Source organism: Protopterus annectens, chromosome 12.part0 (assembly GCF_019279795.1).
Source record: "Protopterus annectens isolate FY-2018-M chromosome 12.part0, PAN1.0, whole genome shotgun sequence".
Taxonomy (NCBI): Eukaryota; Metazoa; Chordata; order Ceratodontiformes; family Protopteridae; genus Protopterus; species Protopterus annectens.
In genome coordinates this window covers 1533891795-1533917468 of record NC_056746.1, presented here as the reverse complement: position 1 = coordinate 1533917468, position 25674 = coordinate 1533891795, and the positions used below count along the sequence as shown (strand labels likewise).

At 40.8% G+C, this 25674-nt stretch overlaps 1 protein-coding gene across 3 annotated transcripts in view; it reads right to left on the bottom strand.

Annotated features, from left to right (window-relative positions):
- The window catches only part of FBF1 (Fas binding factor 1), a 1798645-nt gene that overhangs the window by 1709211 nt on the left and 63760 nt on the right, over positions 1 to 25674 (bottom strand). The window lies entirely within an intron of this gene.

Here is a 25674-nt window from a genome sequence, read left to right as displayed (position 1 = left end):
TAAAAGAAATACTAGAGGCCTTTAGAACACATAATGAAACAGTGAAAAGCACCAGTTCAATTAATACTGACAACACTCTAAAGGACTAATTCTTGAAAGATAACAAAGAAAAAATTAACAAAGGAACAAAACACTAGACTAGTTAAACCAATATCATTAAAGGAGCTTAAGGAAAGAATACAAAACATTAAAAACAATAAGGCTCCAGGTCTTGATGGACTAGTAGGATAAATATATAAGATACTTCCAGACAAAACTCTAATGATCTTAATTGATGCTTTTGAAGAATTCTGAAAGAATGAGTGATTTTCCTTCATGGAAGTATGCCATGATTTCTCCCATCTTAAAGCATGACAACGACCCTAATCTAGTGACTTCTTATTGCCCTATTTCTCTTCTGAATGTGGAGTGCAAGATTTTTACATGAATTCTGACAGACAGATTAAATCACTTCTTGCCAAAAATAATAAGGATGATCAAACAGGGTTTATCTCATACAGACAGATCAAAGATAATGTCATTAGACTTTTAACCTTAACTGACTATGCAAACAAAAAGAAAAAGGAATTAACAATCATTAGCTTGCATCTAGATAAAGCCTCTGATTCTATAAGTTGGCCATATTTATTTAAAGTATTAGACATATATAACTTTTCCTCAGATTTTATAAAACTGTTAAGCAAACTATATACCACTTCTATATCATATATTAAAATTGGAGCCTTTCTTTCAGGTCCACTTAAAATAATGAAAGGCACAAACCAAGGGTGTCCTCTATCTCCCTTATCATTTGCTATATCAGTGGTGCTATATCAGTGGAACCCTTAGCTAATTACATAAGAACTAATGACACGATAAGTAGCTTTTATATTAATGCAAATTAGAATTCCAAAATTCAGCTTTTTGCTGATGATATTTTATTAACAATTGGAGACATAGTCTCTTCAATTGAAAACATTATACAATATCTCCATAATTTTGAAAAGATTTCAGGTTTAAATTTTAATCATAACAAAACTGAAACTACTTTGCTGAACAAAAAAACAAACCCCATCCTTGAAAAATACAGTAATTTTAACTGGACGAATACTATGTTTAAGTATTTAGGGATATATATATATATATATATATATATATATATAAACAAATTGGAAAGATACTATACAAATAAATTATACAATGTTAATAAACACTGTCAAGGACCATTTAAACAAATGGAATAAAATGGTCTTTACAATGGAAGAAAGGCTAACCTTACTTAAAATGATTATATTACTACCCAGAGTAGACCTTTTTTGGAAACCTGTACACCTGTGTTCCTGTCCTGCCCTAGCTAAAGAGGCCCTGTGGACATCATACTAAGCAACACAATCCTGAATAGGATTTTACGTCCTCCCCAATAAGACTGTCTACCCAGAGTAGACCTTTTTTGGAAACCTGTACACCTGGGTTCCTGTCCTACCCTAGCTAAAGAGGCCCTGTGGACATCATACTAAGCAACACAATCCTGAATAGGATTTTACGTCCTCCCCAATAAGACTGTCTACCCAGAGTAGACCTTTTTTGGAAAGTATGTCCTACTCTTGTACTGTTTAATTTTACTCTCCAGGCTATTTTTGACTCCCCTCCCAAGTTAGCCAGCAGCCCCCCCCCCCAGTAGTATTTAGATCATTTTTCTCTTTCCCTCCTTTCCTCAGCATTATCCTTGAGGAAACTCTCCCACTACCCAGACATCTCACTTGGTGAACTCTCTGCTTGCTCTGTCTCTCTTCATAACAGACCTGGCCACCAGGTGGTGCCCTTTCTACTAAGAAACATACTATTTTTTCCCATATTTTTCAGAGTATTGTACTAAGACACGCACTATTTTTTTCTCCCATTTTTTTCCCTCAGTAGACCTCTGCCTCTTGCTATCCCTCACATCTAAACCCCTCTATCTTACCTACTACTACCACCTCTGTTACCTACCTAGCTACCTTATAGTTTCTTGACTCTCCCCACCCACCACATATCCCAACTGCAGTTTTACTCTATAGCTCACCCCTACCTTACACCATATACAGTGTTTCTCTCTTCTTCCCTGATTGTTTTCTGCCATTGATCACCTCACTGGCCTTTCCTGGATATTTTTCTTCACCTTTCCTACTCTAGATCCCTTTCTCCCTACTTTACCTACGTTAATCTGTTACTTCTCCTTTCCCTGCCCTTTCCCTACCCTTTATCTACTGCACGCACCTCCTTCTAACTATCATCTCCCTCTCTGTTTCCTACTCTCGATCACTTCTCTGCCCATAATATCTACTCTACCACATTCCTCTCTGTCTCTCCCATCCTTCATAGTCTGTTAGCACCATTATCCTCCTGAACGCATATAACTTCCTGACCCACGTACTCGCGATCGCTGTTTTTGTTTTGTATTCCTACTCTCTACTATCCCTGCCCACCCCTCCCCCCTCCTGCTTCCATTTCCGGTTGCATCCTACAAATATACCCTTCCCTTAGCCGATTCATCCCTATATACCATCCCTTTGTGGGCTGCTGTGTCTCCTCGGGCTGGGAGTGAATATCCTCATGTGAGTACTCTGTTGGCATATATGTATTGTGCAATTGTTATTCTTTAATTATTTACAACTGCCCAGTTTTTTTTCTCCTCTGTATCTACGTTATATTTTTTTATTGGCTTTACCGATGGCTTTATTTGGACTGGCTCTGTATGCCTTTAAACAGTTTTATATGCTATACTGTGACTCTGGGAACCACGTGGAACGCCTTGTAACAGGAACTAACTGAGGCAGTTTTAACCCTTTACCACTGATTATATGGCTCTGCCCTAACCTTCCCGGTTGGTCGCTTGAGGAGCTAAACCGATTTCTTATTCATTTATTAGCGGTTGTGCTTGTGCTTGTGTTCCATCATTGAAATCAGGCTAACAGCCACAGCGGTAGCGTTTATCACACCGCTTGTTTCAGCTTTGACTGTTTGTAAGTTTGTAAGACGCTTGAAGAGCCAAGACGCTATGCAGGCTTTAATTAGCGGTTACGCTTGGCCTCCTTTTCTAATGTAACTAGGCTAACAACCCAGAGGTAGTGCTTAACACTCAGCTTGTCACAGCGTTAACTTGTATCCTAAGCTTTTTGGACGCTGAGGAGTTTAACCGCTTTCTTGGTATCAATAAGCGGATACGCATGTGTTTCTTTTACATCGTGCTTACCACAGCGGTAGTCATTTTATCACTCCGGTTGTCACAGTGTTTTCTTTTTACAAGCTGCTTTATATAGCGTTAACCTTTCCTGCAATATAATTAAGCGCCTCTTACCCCGACCAGCCTCCACGTGGTCCCCCACTACTTACAACTGGCGTTCTAAGGGTGGACGTAGCATTTTAAGATTATATTTATGCCAAAGGTATTGATGCTAATGAACTGCCTTGTACACTGTTTCATTTCATGCTCTTAGATCATACCAATTTAGCTTTGTTGCGACATTACTGCTCCTATGTGCAAAATGAAAGTTATTTTTTGACCTACAAATATGAGGCAACATTATTTCTAAATTGCATCCCTCTCAGGATCCTGTAATTATTTGTTATAGACGCTAGGCTGTGGATGTTGAGATCTGCCATTTCTCTGGTAACTGTAACTGCTTGATGCTAATGTTGAAAAGATTAACTTAATTACACATTAGGATTTATGTCGCTAGCTTAAATGACTTTCTAGTATTTATCTGTTGTACGATTGTACGATCCCTACTGTGTTTCACTGTCTGTCTAGCTAAACTGTTTTATAAAGTGAGATTTGGGTTAGTCTCTGTACTGACCTTGTTTAGTTTTAGGCATATGTTCTGGTTATCTGGTACATGCTTCATTGACTAATGACTTTACTTACTTTTGTCTTTCTCTCTCTTCCTATATAATTATCAGCCTGTACACCTGGGTTCCTGTCCTACCCTAGCTAAAGAGGCCCTGTGGACATCATACTAAGCAACACAATCCTGAATAGGATTTTACGTCCTCCCCAATAAGACTGTCTACCCAGAGTAGACCTTTTTTGGAAAGTATGTCCTACTCTTGTACTGTTTAATTTTACTCTCCAGGCTATTTTTGACTCCCCTCCCAAGTTAACCAGCAGCCCCCCCCTCCAGTAGTATTTAGATCTTTTTTCTCTTTCCCTCCTTTCCTCAGCATTATCCTTGAGGAAACCCTCCCACTACCCAGACATTTCACTTGGTGAACTGTCTGCTTGCTCTGTCTCTCATCTTTCCAGCCCTGGCCACCAGGTGGCGCCCTTTCTACTAAGAAACATACTATTTTTTTCCCATATTTTTCAGAGTATTGTACTAAGAAACGCAGTATTTTTTCCCCCATTTTTTTCCACATTAGACCTCTGCCTCTTGCTATCCCTTACGTCTAAACCCCTCTATCTTACCTACTACTATCACCTCTGTTACCTACCTAGCTACCTTATCGTTTCTTGACTCTCCCCACCCACCACATATCCCCACTGAACTTTTACTCTATAGCTCACCCCTATCTTACACCTTATACAGTGTTTTTCTCTTCTTCCCTGATTGTTTTCTGCCATTGATCACCTCACTGGCTCTTTCCCGCTCCGTTCGCTACGCTCACTCTGCTCCCCTCCCTACCCCCAATTCCCACCCACCCCCAGGGGCCCTACCTTTATACTTGCTCAGACACACCCCCAATTTACTAACGACCTATCTCATTTCCTGCCCCACTATCACCTATTAACCCTATACTCCAATTCTTACCACCACACCCTCTCTCCAGAGTCCTATCTAACTGCCACACCCCACTCTCTACCATCCCAAACCACCTAGTCCTAAACTTGCTAACCTCATCTCACTAATAACATGTCTTTAAGCCTTAACACACTTTATTCTCTACTACTCCTTAACATCCTTCTTTTTTACTATACTCTTACTTCCTACGAATATCTTATGCTTAGCCAACCTCCTAATTTAGCCAAACACACTACCTCTACACTTCCTCTACCTGAACAAACACATATTAATATCCTATCATCCTGTCCCTACCTTCCCCCTCTCTACCACAAAGTACACCATAACATATTCCTAACCACTAGACGGTTTTATCTAATACCCTGCAAAAACTCAAAGGTATTTCAAGTCCCACAAACACTTTTACTGATACACGGGGACATCCACCCCAACCCTGGTCCCAATAATCTTCTCAGCCATACCCCTACTAACCAAACTGCTAATAGTTTTGGTTCACCTTTCTCCACTGACTCCCTCTCAATAGCTCACCTAAATATTCGCAGCATCAACAATAAAATCACACAACTCCATGCTTTAATTGACTTCTATGCCTTTGATATTCTCTGTCTCACTGAAACTTGGCTTAAACCAGGTACCAAAGACAACAAAATCACTCCCCCAGGCTATAGCACCTTAAGGCAAGATCGTCTTAACAAAAAGGGCGTGGGAGTGGCCTTATTATACAAATCCCAACTGCAGGTAGCCTTAATTGACTCCCTGCCCCCCTCCCCAGCCAATGCTGAAATACTCTGTACCAAACTCCAAGTTAATAAAACCAAAGCTATCTATATAATATGCTCCTACATCCCTCCAGGCAATAACGTCAATACACTGGAAAATATCCTTAGCTGGGTCTCCTGTAGCTTTCCTCAGGAAACCATAATCTTAGGAGACTTTAATATTAATTGGAACTCCTGCATCTCTCCCAAACCCACCATTCACCTTAATCTCTTTAACTTTCAACAAACCATTAACTCCCCTACTAGAATACACAAATCAACCCACAAACAAACCATTCTGGATTGGATACTGATCAACAACAATCCCCTCTCTTATAAAACTGGAATACTTCCTGACAATATCAGCGACCATCTCCTTACCTATATCATTAAACAAAAATACAACAATCCCAAGCAAGCTGCCTATCGTACTGTACACAACAAAACAAATTTTAACCTATCATCCTTTCATAATAAACTCAAAGAATATAACTGGTCAACTCTAAAACACCTCCCACTTGATGAAGCAGTTACCCATTTGAACAATACCTTCCTACAAATTCTCCAGCATCATGCCCCATCTCGATTAATTAGACTAGGCTCCAAAGCAGCCCCATGGCTTTCCAAAAAGACTAAACAAACAATGCTAGCTAGAAAGAAATTATGGACAAAATGGAGATCCACTAAAAACCCAACTGACCATCAAAATTTCAAACACCTGAGAAACACAACAAAGAAACTCACCTATCTGGATAAAAAGAATTATTACCTTCAGTATCAACAAAACCAAAACCCCAAACAATTCTGGTCAGGAATAAATAAACTGCTCCATCCAGGGAACACCAAAACACCTACACCAGCTAGCCTAGCTCAGACCCAACCTAATATAATAGCCAATACTTTCAACAACTTCTTCTCTCAAACAGTCGCCTCTCTAGCAAACACCATGACTCCCCCCCTTCCCTTCAAATAACCTCTTCCCAAAACAGCACCCCCACACTAAAATTTAATACAGTCTCCACAACCTATATACGTAAGTTACTCTCTAAACTTAAACCTTGCACCCCTTCTGCCGACAAGCTACCAGCTGAATATCTTCAACTAGCAGCAACTGAACTAGCCTACCCAGTCTCCATCTTAATTAACAGAACTATAACCGAATCCAAAATCCCATCCTGCTGGAAAATCTCCCATATCATTCCCCTCCATAAAGGAGGTAACTCCAACGAACTTTCCAATTTCCGGCCTATAGCTCTTCTATCTCCACTATCTAAAATTATGGAATGCTGCATACACCATCAACTCTTATATCATCTCTTGCAAAACAACTTACTCGTAGACTCACAACATGGTTTTAGGCCCCACCACAGTACTTCCACTGCCCTCCTCTCCTTCACTGATGTGATCAACAAAAATCGCAATAACAACCTTTTCTCCTCTGCACTATTCCTGGACCTCTCGAAAGCCTTCGATATGGTCAACCATCAACTTCTCCTAGATACTTTAAAATCCCTCTCACTTGATTCACTAGCACTACAGTGGTTCGACTCTTACTTGACAAATAGAAAACAAGCAGTCCTCTGGGACAGCCATCTATCCTCTCAGCTCCCAGTTACTATCGGCGTCCCACAAGGATCCATCTTAGGTCCCCTCCTTTTCTCAATATTCATAAATAACCTGCCCACTTCCCTCCCTACATCCACTTGTATACAGTATGCTGATGATTCAACTCTCATCTGCTCTGCTCCATCTCCAGAAGAACTCCACTCCTCCACCCAAAAGGTCTTTACAGCAGCAGAAAAATGGTTCCAACAGATCTGTCTCCTCCTTAATCCCAAAAAAAACAAATTACTACTTTTCACCCCAACCCTTAAATCCACCCCAATCTCATTTTCCGTTGTGTCCTGTAATGGCACTATCATTAAACCTGACTATTCCACCAAACTACTAGGCGTTACTATAGACAATCAGCTAAGCTTTGACTACCACATTGATCTAACCATCAAGACTGTTAATAAAAAATAGGTGCCCTCTACAGACTTAAGCCCTTTCTTACTGCCACCTCTCGAGTGTCTCTTGCCCAAACTCACCTCATCTCCACACTATTGTATGCCTCTCCATCTTTTATCAACATTTCTAAAGCTAACCTTCATAAACTTAATACAGCCTACCATACTATTGCCAGGTTTGCCACAGGCTCCCCATTCCGTACTCATCATTGTCTCAATCTAAAAAAACTTAACTGGCTAGAACTTCAGAACCTAATACTCCTGCATCAATTAGTCATCACTTTTAAAATTCTACATTACCCCTCCAATACACCCATACTTAATAACCTCATCACCCCATATAAAAATATTACTACACTTCGCTCAGCCAGCAAGCTTCTAGTAACTACTCTTAAATCTCACAATAAAGCAGGTGACTCCTTATTTGCAAATACTGTTGGATCATATTGGAATAAACTTCCCGTAGAACTGACCACCCTAAGCTCATCTCACCTTTTCAAAAAACAAATAAGAAATCATTTACAAACCCACTGGCTATGCCCATGCTCCAATCCTGACTGAGCTCAGCAAAGAATTTGCTTCTTTCCAGTCCCCTCCCTTTCACTTCTACTGATTTATTCATTACTTCTGATTTATCCCTCTACTGACCAACCTGCATATTTTTCTTCCTTCTTTTCTTTTACACTTCCTATATCTTCCTGCTTCATGCTGTATCACTACATTCTTGTCATCTTTTCTTCTCTTACTCACATACAGATCACTTCCATGCTAATCTATTTCCTAAATACTAGTGCCCTGGCACAACTTGTACTTTTCTACATTGTACATAGTGCAATTTTGTTACTGACTCTCCATATGTCACTATTTTTCTCAATCCTCTTCTTTCCGTGACAGTCTCACTCTAGCAATTAATTCATTGTAATTATTGCCTCTCCATTGCTATCTCTTGTTTTACTGCCTCTGCATTTTTCTAAACTACATAATAACCGTTCCTTTATCTGCTTTCATGTTTTATATTTTTTGTTTAATTGTGGTTTGCTTTTTGCTTTTTGTGTTTGATTGATTGTTTTGATTTATTGATTGTTTTTTACTGTAAGTTAATAGTATGTTAATGGAGCTTTTCTCCTCGGGCCTCTGCTGAAAATGGACATGTATCCAGCCAGACTAGCCCAGTTAACAAATGTAAAATAAAAATAAAATAAAATTACCTAAAATTTTGTATATCTTCCAAACTATAATAGTTCTCCTTCAAAAAAACTAATGAAGCAACTCAACTCTTTATTAGTAAAATTGCTATGGTTTCCAAAAAAAACAAGAATTAATCATGTATGGCACTACAGAAACTGGGAAGAGAGCAGAATAGCTTTTCCATACTTAGAGCTATTTGCAGAATCAATCATTCTCAACGTTACAAGTCAATGGTTAAATTATAAGTACAAATCTAATTGGAAAAAATTACATAAAACAATATTAGTACATAATAATGGGGAAACAATAAACAATATGTCTTCTGAAGCAGAAAAAGTTTGTTTGGTCACAAAAAACCTCTGCTATAATACAAGTAAAAAAGGAAATTTCTCTCCCTTTACTGACTACATAGTAAAGAACTTTAAATAAATAATAAACAATGATTACAAGAGACCTTTTATTTTTAATGTTTCCTATAGCTTTTACAAACAAATTTTTGGACTCTTACAATATGAAAAAATAGGAGAACTGAAAGGAAATGGATTAGTGGTTTTGGTAGCAATTTGACTCTAATTATATTCAGGAGGCCACTTCCCTCACAGCAAGACATAACATAAATCAAAACAATTGCCTAAACATACAAACATTCAGAGAGTATATAGTAAATGAATTCAAAATAAGTCTAATAGTGAAATCCATACCTAGACCCAAAATTCTAACACTTTTTTGCGAAATTAATGCATTATGCAATAACGATGGGTTTTCAGTATCAAGATTATATAGAACAGTACGAACGGACATATAAAGCCCCAGATGAATCTCTATGGAATAATGCAGAAAAGGTTAATAAATTCAGATTCTCAGAAAAGGAGAAAACAACAATACTTAAATCAGTTAGTAAAACTGCAGCATCTCCCTTTTGGAAAATCTACACATGGAAATTCATTCACAAAAGTTTATTTACTCAATCATAAAGCAGTACTGATATTCGGAAATGAAATATCGGAATGCTGGAAATATGAAGAAACAATATGTGCAGACTAGGCGCATATGTTTTTAGGATGTAAAAGTGCAATCCCCTTTTGGCTGGAATTTAAATCTTTTATAAAAGCATTGTGGTCAGATAAATGTGAAATAACTGACTCACTGCTATTATTTAATGCTCCGATACCAGCGTACATTCCAAGTACACAAGTGCACCTACTCTGGTCCCTCCTTGCAATAGCAAGAAAAAACATTACCTCAAATTGGAAAAGTAAAAAAAAATATACCATTTGTGGAATTTATATCACTGGCCAAAATTGTATGTAATAGAGAATTACTGACTATAACTTCAAGGACTTCAAGAATGACACAAACAACTGGCTTGGTTAAAACTTAAAAAATTGTTACATAAAATGTGAATGTATTATCAAAAGCATATCTGTTATGGACACTGTATATAGTTAGGTTTATTTTGATTGTTTAAAAGTATTGTTACACCTATATTTATAAAAAATCAATAAAAATTACGTGGAAAAAAAAGAAGGTTCAACTTGAACCTTAGACTGGAGAGTAAAGCCAAGACCTTCTGTAGTGATTCCAAGTACCAGGATGCAGACTCCACCCTGATGAGCAAGTTGTTCGAGTAAGAAAAAATGTACAGAGTCCAACATGTAGCCACTACCAAACCAAATCATTTGGTAAGCACTCGAGGTAGAGCGCATAGTCCAAAGGGCACTACAGAAGGGTGACAGTGCAAACCAGACACACCAAATCTCAAGATAGCTGCAGAATTGATGAACAATGGGAAAATGAAGATAAGCATTCTTCAAGTCGCAAGTCACCATGAAGCAGTGGTCTGGTAATCAAGGAAGTACTGTCTGCTTGGTGAGCAACTTAAACCTGGGGACCTTAACAAACATATTCAAGTCCCAACTCACCATAAAGCAGTAGCCTGGTAACTGAGGAATTACTGCCTGCATGGTGAGCAACTTAAACTTGTGGACCTTGAAAAATGTATTCAGAAAGAAAAGGAAAGGTCCAATACCAGTCTCCTGGATAACTCTTTTTTGAAAGCCAGGAAAATTGTGGAGAAAAAAAAACTCTCATTCATTTCAAAGGAGGGACTGGTATTATAACCTCCAAGTCCAGAATTTGCTGGAGAAAAGGAGAGAATAACAAATGATTATCCTTTTTAGGAAAGGAACCCCTCTTGCTAGGCTTGGTGGTACTGTTGTCCTTCAGATCCCTGTTATTGTCTTGTTTTTGTTCAAATGGGACTTCTGTCTAATAGGCTGCCAAATTTTATCTAGTTTATTACAGGAGCACTTCGGAATATGAAATATTTTCAACACTCCATGCAACAATTTACCTCTTGTCATTCCAGCATTCAAAGATCCCACTAGCTGCCATACCAAGTGCACCAACTCAAGAAGTGCATTCATAATCTCATCTATATTTCTGGAAACAGTATCAACCCCCTCCAAGGCACATTTTAACACAATTTTTGACACCTGAGAAACATTGGCAACAATATGCGTGACACAGACACTTTGCTTCACAGGTAACCATGCACTAAACTCTGCTAAACCATACATGCATCTCAAGACAAACTTTCACAAAAAACACTGGTAGTTAACACTTTTAAAAGTTACCATGCTGAACTAAACCAGCTTCTTTCTCTGAGATTCTAGCCATTTGTCTTGTTTATCTAGTGGGATTGTGTTTGAAGAAGACATAGTCTTTCTATTGGCAAAAGTTGTTGGAGACACAGGAGCAGGTTCTACAGACAAAGGGGCTTGGAGGCCAGGCATGGTAGAACATTCCCCAAATGTGCTAAATTATTTATTTATTTATTTATTTATTTTTATGTAGAGGATCAATAAGCAGAGGAGAATTACAAGCTTTCTTAAAAACCTCTTCCAATGCTGAGATCAACTGAGAAGTGTCTCGGTGTCAAGGGACACTTCTTCCAAAAGATCATAAAACCCTTCTAATCTAGGGGGCAGCCAGTGATTTTCTCCTTACTAAAGACATCTTTAAATCTAGCCAGCAAATGGGAAAAGTAAAACATCTTCTTGGGTTTCTGCAGTCATGCATCCTCAGAGGAATCCAACTGATCCAAGTCAAACACTTCTAAACCCTCAGACACAGGATCCCTAGCAGACTGACTGTTGGAAGCGCTGGCGTTACACATACCCCAGATATACACCCCATATTCAACTGCCTAAACAATGGATCTAGCCATGGCCACCATCTCAGGTTGGAAACTAGTCCAAGAATGCCACCCCACCACATGGTGGATGTACTGTTTCTTCTTAACATGCACTGTACTAGTGAGAAAATCACCAAGGGGAGGTGCATCAACACTGGCAGTGGAATCTGCACCCCGGACTTCACCTGCACCTAAAAATTAGCATTCACCTAAGTCTAAAGCATCCAATGGTATAGCCCCAGAGAATGTGTCTGACCCTCGTGTCATGCCAGAGGACCTGGAGGTAAAATAAGGCGAGTGGTCCAATAGCCTGCCTAAAGTGAAGGCTACTGCAGACCCACAAGCTTTAGACAGAAACATGTTTTGGATTTAATTTATGTATATTTTAGGTGCAGACAGGGTTGGTGGGGGGTTATGGTTCCTGAATCCATCAAGTCAGGGGGCAAAAAGCTAGCCAGAGCAATACCAAGTATTGGTTGCAAGGTGAAACCAAGACAAAAATGGACAAATCTCACAATGTTCCCTATAAATAGCAAAACTGAAGTCTATTTTTACAAGGATATCATAGTGAATATTGCACAATGAGAAAATGACAGCCATTTCAGTAGCCCAGCACAGAAGACAATATATATCACATATCCCCCCCAAATCAAATAAAGGTTACTTTCAGTCCCTCCTGATTAGGACTAACCTAAAATAGCCTTAGATAAGGAATTAAGCATAAACTTAATAAAAATTACTGTCAGAAGTGTTTCATAAACAAAAATGGCTTCAAAATCATTGTTTGCATTAAAACATTATCTAAAATGTTGTAAATCTACTCAATTCAATCAGATAATTACAGTACCGAAGATTAGATAAGGAGACAAAGGATTAAGTATAAAGCAAAGAAAAATTCCTGTCAGAAATGTTTCACAAACCAAACTGCATCCAAACTGAGATTTAAATGCAAAAAAATAAAGTTTAAAATGGTGTAAATCTATTCAATCACTTTAAATATAAATAGCCCCAAAGGGGGAAAATACACCAATATTAGCAAGATTTCCTGTCAAAACTTTCAAAAGAAGCTTTTAATCAACAGAAATAACAGCCGCAATTTACTCACAGTGCTGGCATCACTAGGCTATAAGAGGAACTGCACTAAAAAGGCCTTGGTGCAGAAACTCAGTTAAAGATTTCCATAAACCGCTTTAACAGGGTTGAATCCCACAGAAAAACAAATGGCTTAAAAGTCAACAATGTAACACAAACTGTCAGAGATATATCACTCAAAGAATATACCATTTTTTTTTCAAGAAAAAACAAGCACACCAGCAAAATACATAAATCCAGCACTGACAGAAAAAGATTGATAGAGGAAATAAAAACCCAAAAGGGTTACTTATCTAAACTCTGAAACTGACAAACTCAGGCAGAGAAGCAGAAGAGATCCTTCTCTTACTGTGGCATAAGAAAAGTGAATGGGTCCAATCTGTGGGTTTGAATGGCAGTCCTGGTTTTACCAGGTGACTGGTCCTTCACACCCACAACAGGCAGTGAGAGGAGAACTGAGCGTTAAGAGACTGCCAGAGGGAGGGTCGTTTTGTGTAAGAAAATGACTAAAAAATTAGTACTTCTTTCACAAAGTACTTTTCAGTGTTTGATTTGATCTGAATTCAACTTTTATGGGTATGTTTTTTAAAAAACATTGTATAAATAAGAAGACATCAACATCTAAGGCATTATAAGCCTTTATGTATTTTTTAAATGGCTATTATCAATCACACACAAAAAAGTCAATTTGTGACATCATTTCCTATATGTGTTATATAAAAGACATGAGCAAGAGGGGGCTCATTGTCTTTTTTCTGAAGAAGTTCACGGAAATAAAGTGAAAGAAAGCGCTAGTTTTGATTGCCTCATTTGTGGATGTTTTTACACTCGTGGTCTTTTCATTCATTTGTAAGTTTGTTTTTTCGGTTTGTCCGGAGTTTACCAGTCACCATAACGTTCTATCTGAGTAGTTGTACTTCATTTATCTTCAATCTGTGGGATACGGATCCGTATCGATCAGAGCCAGCAAATATTACTAGCATCAGCTCCGAGCTCCAGACTCCTCCCCTTACCCATAATACACCTCCACTGCCTTCCATCCCCAGATCAAGTTTGCTGACCGTATACTTAGAACTCAACCTGATAACATACTTGTGACCTATACTGCCACTCGCAGGCTGAACATGCGCCAAGGTCTGGGGGAAGGAGGGAGGGACAGTTGAAGACAAATGAAGTACAACTACTACTCAGACGGAACGTTATGTTGAATACATAACTTCTTTATCTGAAGTAGTTTACTTCATTTGGTCTTCAACCTGTGGGACAGAGTCCCCAGCTACTAAACTCCTGGTAGGCCCTCATGGAAGGATATTCCAGAGCACCGCGGTCCAAAAAGGATGCTCTCCTTCTAGAAGTCAAATCCAATTTGTAATAAAAAATTAACGCATGAGATGAGGACCAAGTAGCTGCAGAGCAAATGTCATCCAAAGACAGCCTAGACCAGAAAGCTGCAGACGTAGCCATGGACCTAGTGGAATGAGTTTTAACCTGACCTGGAGGAGACATGCCTTTGTACTTATAGACCTGCAGGATGCATAAAGAAATCCATCTAGCTATAGTGACCTTGGAAATAGGTTTGCCCAAAAAGGGTCTATAGAACGAAACAAACAATTGATCAGATTTATGAAATTTTTTTGTCCTGTATAAATAGAATCGTTAACTGTCTATGAACATCCAACATGTGTAGCTTGTATTCCATCATGTTGGTAAAATTGGGAAAGAACGCAGGCAAATTTATAGTCTGATTGATATTGACTGGTGACACCACCTTAAGAAGAAAAGATGGGTTGGTTTGAAGGGAAACTATCTTTATGAAAAATCATGTAAGGAAATTTGAAGGACAAGGCCTGTAATTCCGAAACAGCGACCAGAAAAGCTGTTTTCCATGATAGAAGTTTGAGATTTACAGTTGCAGCAGGCTCGAAAGGCGGGGTGACCGAGCCTGGAGAACCATAGTAAGGTCCCACAGGGAGACAGGATCTTTGACCATGGGGCATAGCAAAAAAGTGCCTTTAATAAAGACTTTACACAGTCTAGAAGATGCCAAGGATGCAGAATTCTCACCCACGTGAAAATGAGAAATGGCAGCCAACTGAACTTTGACAGTAGAACTCCATGCTGGAAAATGTCAGCTAGGAAATCAAGAATAGCAGAAATAGGAGCCGTGAAAGGATCTAAACTTCTCTGAGAGGCCCAGAAAAAAAAAACATTTCCACTTGCTCCGATAAACCTTTCTGGTTGAAGACTTATGAGAAGCTACCAAAATAGAATTAACTGAGGAGGAAAGTCCGGGAGTCCTAGCAATCATGAGAACTGGAGCAGCCAAGCCGTGAGCTTCAGGCTGTCGAGACTCAGATGAGGCACTCCCGATGGGTGTGAAATCAGATCCTGAATGGGATCTAGGATCCAAGGTGGAGCCAGAAAGTGAGACCAAAGGAAGGGAAACCATACCTTGCGACGCCAGAATGGAGCAATGAGGATCACCTTGCTCCCCAGTTGGTAAGCTTTCTGCAGAAACCTCAGGATGAGAGGAACTGGCTGGTAAGTTTACAGAAGACTGGGAGGCCAAGCATGAACTAGAGCATCTGTGGGAGACTCCCCCGGCAGGGCATTAGAGCAAAAAAACCTGCTGCACTTCATATTGGAAGGAGATGCGAAGAGATCGCAGTAAGGTTGACCCCACTCGCTGAAGATCTGTTCCGCTACGGACACATTCAGAGACCACTCATAACGCATCAGAATGGTCCAAATTAGCCTGTCCGCTAGAATATTGGACCGTCTCGGAATGTGCGTTGCGATGAGAAAGCGACCGGTGGAGATCGCCCATTCCCACACTCTCATGGCCTCGCGACAAAGGGGGTAAGATCTGGTCCCTCCCTGTTTGTTGATATACCAGACTACTGACATGTTGCCTGACTGAATGGCAATCATCCCCAGAGAAGAAAGGCATGAAGGGCCTGTAACGCTAGAAGGATCGCCCTCATCTCTAGTACACTGATATGCAAGCTGGTCTCTATGGGGGAACCACAGGACTTGGGACTGTCCTGCCCGAACAATGCCCCTCCCCACCAGAGTTGAGAGGCATCTGTGGTCACTGTGGTTTGGGCCGTGGCTGGAACAAAGGGTCGTCCCTCCAAAATGTCCTGAGAGCTCATCCACCATTTGAGGGACGACCGACACACTTGACTTAGGTGGATAAGGTAGGTTAGTGGTAAATCCAACAGGGACCACTGAACCGCTAGAGTTCACTGAAGAATCCACATGTGTAGCCGAGCACACGGAAGAGTTATGGTCACTGCCATTGAGCCTAGGGCCCTCAACACCGATTCCGCTGTCGGGAGATGAGAACAGCTGTTAGGAGATGAGAACAGTAAATCATGGAGGCATGCATCCTGAGGTTTTGAACTCTCAACGAGGTCTGGAACACTTTCCACTGGAGTGTCTATCCTGGCACCAATGTAGTCTATCACCTGTACAGGCTCTAGTAGAGATTTGAATGTGTTGATTGTGATACCCAAACTCAGGGCAAATGTCAGAAAGTAATCCCTGGTTTGGGAAAGTAGACATCTGTTGGGAGCAGTGAGGAGCCAATCATCCAGGTACGGACAGGCCTGAATCCTCTGAAGCCTTAGGTGAGCCACTACAACTGCCATCACTTTGGTAAACACCCTGGGGGCTGTGGTGAGACCAAAGGGTAGGGCTTGAAACTGATAATGATTGGCCCCTAGCCAGAAGCGGAGGAACCTCCTGGAGCTTCTGTGCATTTTTATGTGATAGTAAGCATCCTGGAGATCTAACAATCACATCCAGTCGTTCTCTTGTAGGTATGGCATGATGGACTGTACTGTGACCATCCGGAAATTTTCTTTGGCAACTGCCAGGTTCAGGGCAGAGAGGTCCAGAATGGGCCTTAAGTCCCCCATTTTCTTTGGCACCAAAAAGAACCTGGAGTAGAAGCCCGATCCAGACTGATCGGGGGGGGGGGGGATGGTTTTGATGGCTCATTTTTATTGCAGCTTGGAAATTTCCTGTGCTGCTGCCTCCCTTTGCGTGGGTGGAATGTCCAGGAGGTGTTTGGGAGATATGGGGGAACCCACGAAGGGGATAGAATACCCTCCGGATAGAATTTGAAGCACACAGCAGTCCATTGTTATGGACTCTTATGCCACTGGGTGCAAAGTGAATCGTCCCCAGACTGCCTCCAGAGTAGAGCAGTCGAGCAACCCCTCAGGGTTGTTGCCAGGTCTGTCAGAGAATGGTTCGAGACCTGAAGTTTCGCGGACCCCCTCGGTTACTGGGCCGGTGTCCATTCTGTCCCCCTCTGCCTCTAGGGGAAAAAGAGCCCAGAGTGTCCCGGGAATACTGAAACTTCCGGAACCACATCTTCTTTTGCCCTTTCTGGTTCCGGGAAAAGGACTTTTGAGGGTTAGAGAAGCAGATTCCGACGGCAGACAAGTGTCTTCCCGTCCTTCTCACTCTGGACTAGTCTCCTTGGCGGTATAACCAAAAAGAGTCGAGCCATCATAAGGGGCATTGGCAAAGGACGTCTTAAAGGATTCAGTAAACTGGCACAACCTGAGCCAGGCGTTACACCTCATGGACACGCCGGACCCAGCTGCTCTAGCCACTCCTTCCGTAGCATGGGAGAGGAGTCGCATGGACACATTTAACACCGCTTTCAGAGTGGCCATTTTCGCTGAGAACGTAGTTTTGCCCTCCTGTGACATGGACTTGGGTGGAGACTCCTCCAGCTCCTTCACTAGGTCGCGTTGGAGTCTCGTGACATGGGCCAAGTAATTCAGTGCCCTGATCAAATAGGTAGCTGAAGCATACACCCACTTCCCTAGGCAGTTCATCATCTGTGACTCTCGGTCAGGAGGGTGGACTGAGGAACTTTCCTGAGATAGTTCCCTCTTTGTGGCTGCTGCTACCACCATGGCGTCCACTGGGGAGCCCTTGTTCCAGGAAGGCCTGTCAATGGGGGGGGGCTTAAAACCTTATCGGGGCACTTGGGGATTGACTCCACAGTATCTGGTTCTTTCCAGGACCACGAGGTGATCAAATCCACTAAAAGATCTGTGGGGAGGGGACACCCAAGAAGTAGATGGGCCCGTGCCAAAAGCCTCCAGAAACAGACTCATCAGAGAGGGCTTGAGGGCAGACCAACCTCCTGCTGGGGCAGGATCTCCATGAGGTCTCCAAAGGAGACATCTTCAGGAGGTGATCTTGGGGAGCCCTCCCCATCAACTAAATATGTGCCCTCGTTTAGGGACTCAGGGGAGTCCAAGTGCCTCCTCTTGCACGTATGCTTGTGAGGCACATCTCCAGTGGGGCTCTCAGGGGAGCGCTCACAAGCCATCTTTTCCTCTGGGGGAACCGTCTGGGGCTCTTCGGAGGCCGGTCTCCCTGGGTCCGACGCGAGAATCGGAGCTGAACCCGAAGTGGACAGAGCTCCGAGGGAAGGAACCTGGCCCGACAACGGAGCCAATGGAAAAGGTTCCACTCCCTTGGATCTGGCACCCATGCTCTGGCTCAGAGAGTGGCTTGGATCCAAACTGGTCGGATCCGAGATGCTCCAGGCAACCATCGGCGTAGAGGAAACAAGGACTATTGGCACTGACCACCTGACCAAAGCCAATCTCGGATCAGAGAACTCCAAAGCCGAAGGTCGGATTGGGAAAGGAGAAATGGGTTAAAAAAAAGCGAGCTCCCCCCTCCAGAGGGAGGGGGGCTGGCAAGACCCCCATCTGGCTCTGTGTACAGATAAAGCGCCTCATCATCTTTTCCAGATCCATGTCCGATAAAGAGTGGGTCGACCGTGACAAGGCCACGGACTCCGACCGGGCAAGTCGGAGAACCGAGGCCCGGGAGACTGAACATACCTCTTCCGGCTCCGGGGAGAACCTCGGAAACCGGAGCTGGGGGAGTCAAGGATCCGTGCAGACTTGCTCAGTGATGTGAGGTCCGGGGACTTCTTCCTCTTTTCCTTTGTCTTCAACTCTCTCTCCCATTCTCTACCTCTCCTCTGCTCCGCTACCACAGGCTTAGATGCAGGAGTTTGAGTCTCAGCCTGGGAGGGAGGGGAGGCCAGAGGAAGAGAAGCGGGATAGGTAGCCACAGCAACCACTGTGACTGAAGCCGAAGACGAGGAAAGAGGTTCAGTGGCAGGCAGAAGACCTCTGAGGGCCAACTTGGACTTTCTATCTTTCAACACTCGGGTATTAAACCCTGCACAAAAGGAGCAATCCACACTAAGGTGGGCCACACCTAAGCACAACACACACACACACACACACACACACACACACACACACACACACACACACACACACACACACACACACACACACAGTGTGGCCATCTGCTGGGGAGAGCTTATGGCCACACTCTGTGCACTGCTTAAAGATGAGCTTTTCAGCCATTCTACAAAAAGAAAGTAGCCTTAAAAAAGACAGGCAAAAAACTTTCTTTCTTTGAGCTAAGAAACACACACCCATTCACCACACTTGACTAGAGACAACACTAAGGGGGGAGGGGCACCACAGACAAACTAACTATAACAAGAAACCTACACTCAACACCAAAGCGATGGGAGGGGAGAAAGGGTACCTACACTAACCTGAAACAGCTAAAAGAACAGCTGGCTGGAGCTCTGGAGACACGATGTATTACAAATCACGGCAAATGAGAGCTGGGGGATGGAAGGCAGTGGAGGTGTATTATGGGTAAGGGGAGGAGTCTGGAGCTCAGAGTTGATGCTAGTAACATTTGCCGGCTTAGATCCGATATGGATCCATATCTGACAGGTTGAAGACCAAATGAAGTAAACTACTTCAGATCTAGGTATTTACAATGATGGATGTGTATGTTTTACAATTACAATCCAGGTTATTAGAAGACAACCTGGTGGATTAGAGGGATAAAACCCTGACTACGACTCATGTGACCAGAGTTTGACTAGCGGCTTGGATGACTGACAGGCTGACAATGGAGAACAGCTCAGCTATTATCATGGGAGGGACAGAAGGTGGTGGCGCTCAGTCAAATGCATCTGCTACCTCGGTCTAGTGAGATGAAGGTCAAGTATAACACTTAAAGCAACATTCAGCTGGGAAGGATGCTCATTGTGGCTTCCCGAGCCAGTAATAGTACCTTCCTGTCTCGCATGTAAAGGAGTGTTCATGTACAGATGTGGGCAGCACAGACAGCTTGCAGTGATGTGGATAGAAATGTCACTACCAGGGGGTTGGGGCAATGGCTAAAAACACAAAAACAATGTTTTTATGGCCAGAATGCAGGTGAGAGCAAAGAGAACCTTCATTGTCTAATCAGATGACACCCCTTCCTAGCAATTCTACAAGGACAATGTTTCCCACTATCAGGAATCAGAGGCTGTATGTGATTGAATAGGCTTGAAGCCAGCAGGCAGAGAAGGAAAAAATATACAAAAAAAAAAAAAATTTTACTAGGACAAAAGCTATATGCACAAAATATTTTAAGAGTACAACTCAAACTAAGCAGCATGTGGAAAATGAGAAACCCAAGTATCCACAGGAAACGTAAGTGAGCATAGGAAAACCAGGTAAACAACACACAAACAGTAACCTAAATCAGGATCAAACCCCCAACCTTGGACTTGTAGGGCAACAATTCTAACACTGTACTACAAGCACTAAATGTGATATACAGCTGCTTCCAAGAGAACAGCCTCATGTTAGCATGCAAAATCAAGTTGCAGCACACCCTGTTTAGCTTGAAGGGCCCGACAGGCTGAACAGTTAAATGCAAATCAGATACAAACCCAGGATGCACATTAACGGTGCTCTCCCTGTACAGCAATGCATTTCTCATTATGAAGGTTTCTGAGTTGTGTAAATGGATTAACTTTGCGTAAGTTGTTACAGTTACAAACCACACTCTTGAACAGCATACTGCATTACACATTTGCATACTGATTGTGAACAAGATCTCAACACATTTAATGCAGACTATACCCATGCACTGCACTCTATTTAAGATGCAGAGCTATACCTTGTGCTGAAGAAAGAAGACCCTCTTGCCAAGACAAACTGCTCTGTGGGCCAGTCTCCTTTTGACTGACACCTGCATTTTTAGCTCTGCTGTATATTTAGTGAATTACAGTGAAAATAAATTCACACTCTAACAGAGTACAATATTATAATAAGGGTATTTAAGACCACCTGGGGTCAACAGCTTCAAGGGGATCCACTGGACTGGCCATCAAACTGTGGGAGCAAGACAGTTTTCAGAATCATTTATGCCACAAAGATGATGAACATTGCTAACAAATATAGACTTTGCTTTTCTGTATCGTCTCTGATCACTTTTGGGGGGTTGGCATAATGGTTAAGGTGTTTACTTACTTCACAAGCACAAGGTACAGGGTTTGATTCTCACTTTTGAAAGGAAACTGGCTAGGCATAAAATGGCCTGCAAGGGCAGCTAGCCTAGCACTTACCAATGAACCAATGAACCCATATAGTGATTGAAACATCAGTTTAGATAGCACCACCCATAATTGAGACAACCAATGGAAGAGGAACAGAAAGTCTGGAAGTTAAAATGTAAAATAGTGCAGTGTGCGGCACCTCATGGAGAAAGTCTGTGGTTTGCTTAGAAATCGGTAATGGTGGCAGTAACAATGACAAGTGGAAGTTAGGCACTGTTTCTTTGTGATAACTAGGACACCTATAGGCATTAAAGACGGATCAATTACAGTGGACGAAAGTAATGAAACAAGGCAGTTACACTTGAGGGTTCACCTGCCAGGATGGATGTGCAACCGCACTGCAGTGAACAGTGGTTTTAAACACTTTTTTTTTTTTTTTTTTTTATCTCAACAGGCAACCAGATAATTTCCTAGCTGCAAATCTCCAAGTTGTACTAGGAGAATAGCTCTCAACTGCTCCCCATCCCCATTTTGCAGAATGTTTGGTTTATGTATTTTGCCAAAATAGTTGACTTTTTGGTAAATCACGGATGACTACAGTCAGACAATAATGCCAGTACAGCTCTCGACTGTTCCTGATTTTGCCTAATTCCTCATAATTTATTTTTAATTTTCTTTTAAAATCACAAAATGGTTCCAGTCATTAATGAGAGATGGAGTTTCATGTTTTTTTTAGTGTTCAGAAAATACATATTGATGCAAAACCTGTTTTATTAACTTTTTAAGTAAAATAGAGTACTGTTTTAAAAATTATCCCTTATTTTGTGTCCTTGTCCTTCATTATTTTTGAATCTGTCCACAATTTTTGAGCAAAGAGGTTGAGAGGTATGAATACCAGACATGACAGTTACATATTTATTACTATTTTTTAAAAATGCATAGTGATGCAAAAAATGTTTTACGTGGGCTGTGCCTGTCCTTAAACCTGTTGTGTTGTATATGTGGTGTAAAGGGAGCATACTTTTTTTTTTTAACTGTATAACCTAGCTGCATCTGTCTCCTTTATTTAGATACGGCTATGTTGGAAACAGTTAACAGCACAGTAGGAAGTCTATGAAGTGTTGAAGGGCCAATGTTTGAAAGAATTCTTAAATTTATCCTGATATATTTATTTGTGCTGTTTCAGACAACACAGTGGTTAGTATAAACTAATATTTTTTACAACAATGATGTATGCTGTAGAAGATGAGGTCCTATCCCAAACAAAATGCAAGACTGCAATCTGGAGCATAATACATGGTTCATTCACAACATTTTGATCATACAAAATAAATAATTACTGATTTATAAATGAGAATGCAGGTGGTGAACATTTTCTACAACTATAGTCTAGTAAATATTTTTGATATGGGGAAAGACCCAAAGATGCATTGCCACTCTTATTTCACTTTACATCTGGCTCCTGAAGAATAAAGGTGGCACTCAGCCATGCAGAACTTTTCTTGCTAGGAAAAAACAGGTCTACATTAAAAGCAGAGCATGGGTGAAGCTGATGGTACATCATAATATAGAACAAAAAAACAACAAATACAGACAGATTTTTCCAAGTAGATGGAAATTTGCATATTAGCTTATCCTGGGGTCTCTAAACACTATGTTAGCAATGCAGGATGGTATCAGTGTTTCAAAATAAATAAAACTAAAAATAAAAAAAAGAGATAATTTTCTTTGCTTTTCTACCAGGGGGTTTACCCTGATTAATTTTAGTCTACATTAGCATCGTTCTGTACTGGAACAAATGATACTGTGTAAACAGTGTTCTTCAGTGTTGCTTATAATGTGCATATGCTGGGCAGGCACAGCAGTGCATAGTTTCTTTATTGCAGGTGTATGCACATACAGACAGGCGTGCACACACACACACACACACACACACACACACACACACACACACACATATATATATATATATATATATATGCGCACACAACACTCAGAGGGATTTCTTCATTTCACAGACTGCATTATATGCTCCAAGTTTCACCAATCTCTTGTCTTAGAAGAACCTGAACTGGATACTGAGCACATGAAGTGTCAATGTGACTTGATTTGTGATGAACCGTTGATTTGGGTCAGGGTGAGTCAAAAAGACAGCATATTTTTATTTACACTGCATTATCTACATTGCAACTTATACATGTGATGTAAAGGGAGCACAGTTGTCATTTGCCATAGATGCAGAGTGTCATTATTTTTAGTACAGGAACTAGAACTCTGTGCCACAAACTTCAGAGTGACTTGCTACTTCTGCAATTTTATGCACCACTCCAAATTACTGGAAGTGCTGCAGCAGTGGCACCTCCAGAGCCTAAATCATGAAAGAACAACTAATGGTGTTCACAAAACCTCTCCGTGTAGGTAGGTACAGCCATCTGTTTCTTAACTAATAAAAGTACCAAAACCCACTGGTCTATTACACTACAGGTAGCTCAGTAAAATACTTCAAATGCTTTTCTAACTGATACATGTCAGATGTGATAGTAAATGAGTGTTCTGTGCGCATATATGTCTGTGTGTGTGTGTGTGTTTTGTGTGTGTATATGTCTCTGTGTATACGTGTGTGTATATACATACATATATACACATACGTACACACACACACACATTTTATATATATATATATATATATATATATATATATATATATATTATATATAAAGAGAGAGAGTTTGCTGTATCTTAAATGTAAGTATTTTATTTTACATTTTACTGCTTAATTTGTACTGGTCATTTGCCTCTTCAAGTTATTTGGCATCGTTTATTCAGATGACTGGCAAACTGGTTATTTGGGTTTGAAAAAATGTATAGCAGAACCTTTTTTGGTAGGGATGAAGAGACATGCAGTTTAGAAGGAAATTAATGACTGACATTTGAATATAAAGGAAAGTTTACATGAGACAATGTTGATAGCGTTTTGTAACTTATGTGCAGCTTTTTGTCTCAAGATACATTACTGTAGTCATTACTTTTTTCTTTAATCACAGGACAACTTCAGAGATATGCTCAGAAGGTAGCTGTCTTCTGCAGTTAGGGTGATGAGGCATGTTGTCTATTAAAGTGTAAGGCAGTCACATGGTTAGTGTTAAATGATTTTATATGGCTTGTCATACAGGCAGTATTTGTTTATGAAGAAACTGATTAAAATAAATTACTGTGGTCATTCTTTCTTTCTTTCCTCACATGTTAACCTCAGAGGTTAACTCAGAAAGTAGCTGTCTTTTGAGGGTGGGGTGAGGGTAAACGATTAAAAAAACATTTGTTATAGCACTTAGTACAACCAGCTACATTATAATGCATATACAAGTGATGCAAGTATAGACAGGGACCTTGACTTTGCAGGAATGCATTGGCATGACTTTTACTGTCTGTAAATCTGCTGTGCACCAGAATGAATAGTTCTTAATCTACCTTGGTTATCATAACCTCACCACAACTTTTTTTCTTTTCACACTGAATGTCAGCAGCACCCAGCAGTCAACCTTCCAGAAACCCTCCCCCACTGTTCTTCTCACATGCAACCAGTGGTCTAATTTCCAAACAATGGTCCATATCTGCAAATTCCTCAATCTGCCACTAACCATGCACAAGCATTTGCAAACTGGTTCAGCAGAGAAGAAAACAGCACTTGTACATGGAGAGACATCAGCCTAGCATTTCCACAACATTAAGCAGCAATTATGAATACTTATTACATAACATTTGTAAGGTGCTGCACTATCATTCTGGACACTAAAGCACTGGATCAGAATCATATGTGCATGTGAGCAGCCAGACAGTTTTTTAACAGAATTCCTCTTCTTCCTAAAGTAAACTGCTTGCTCATTGTAATATTCGCTCCAATAAATAAATGTGTTCCACTTAAAACGATGGAGTTTCAATTGACTCTTTCTGGTTGAAGTGATAAACAATGTTATTATTGGTTACTAATTTTTATGATATTTCTTGCTGGAAAAATATTTAAGACAAATTAATTGTAAAGCAAACACTCACATTTTACTTTATCAAACAATAAATGAGGCTGAATCAAAAGAATGTGTGAATTTATGCATGGTTCTAAAAAAGAGTGGGTATAAGGGGGCCACAGAAAAACAGCCCAAGGTACACTTAATCCACCACCGGAGTACACCAAGTATGAAAGCTACATAAATATGTACAGTAGGAACTTAATAAATAAATGAAAATGCACTACTAAAGTGCCAAACTT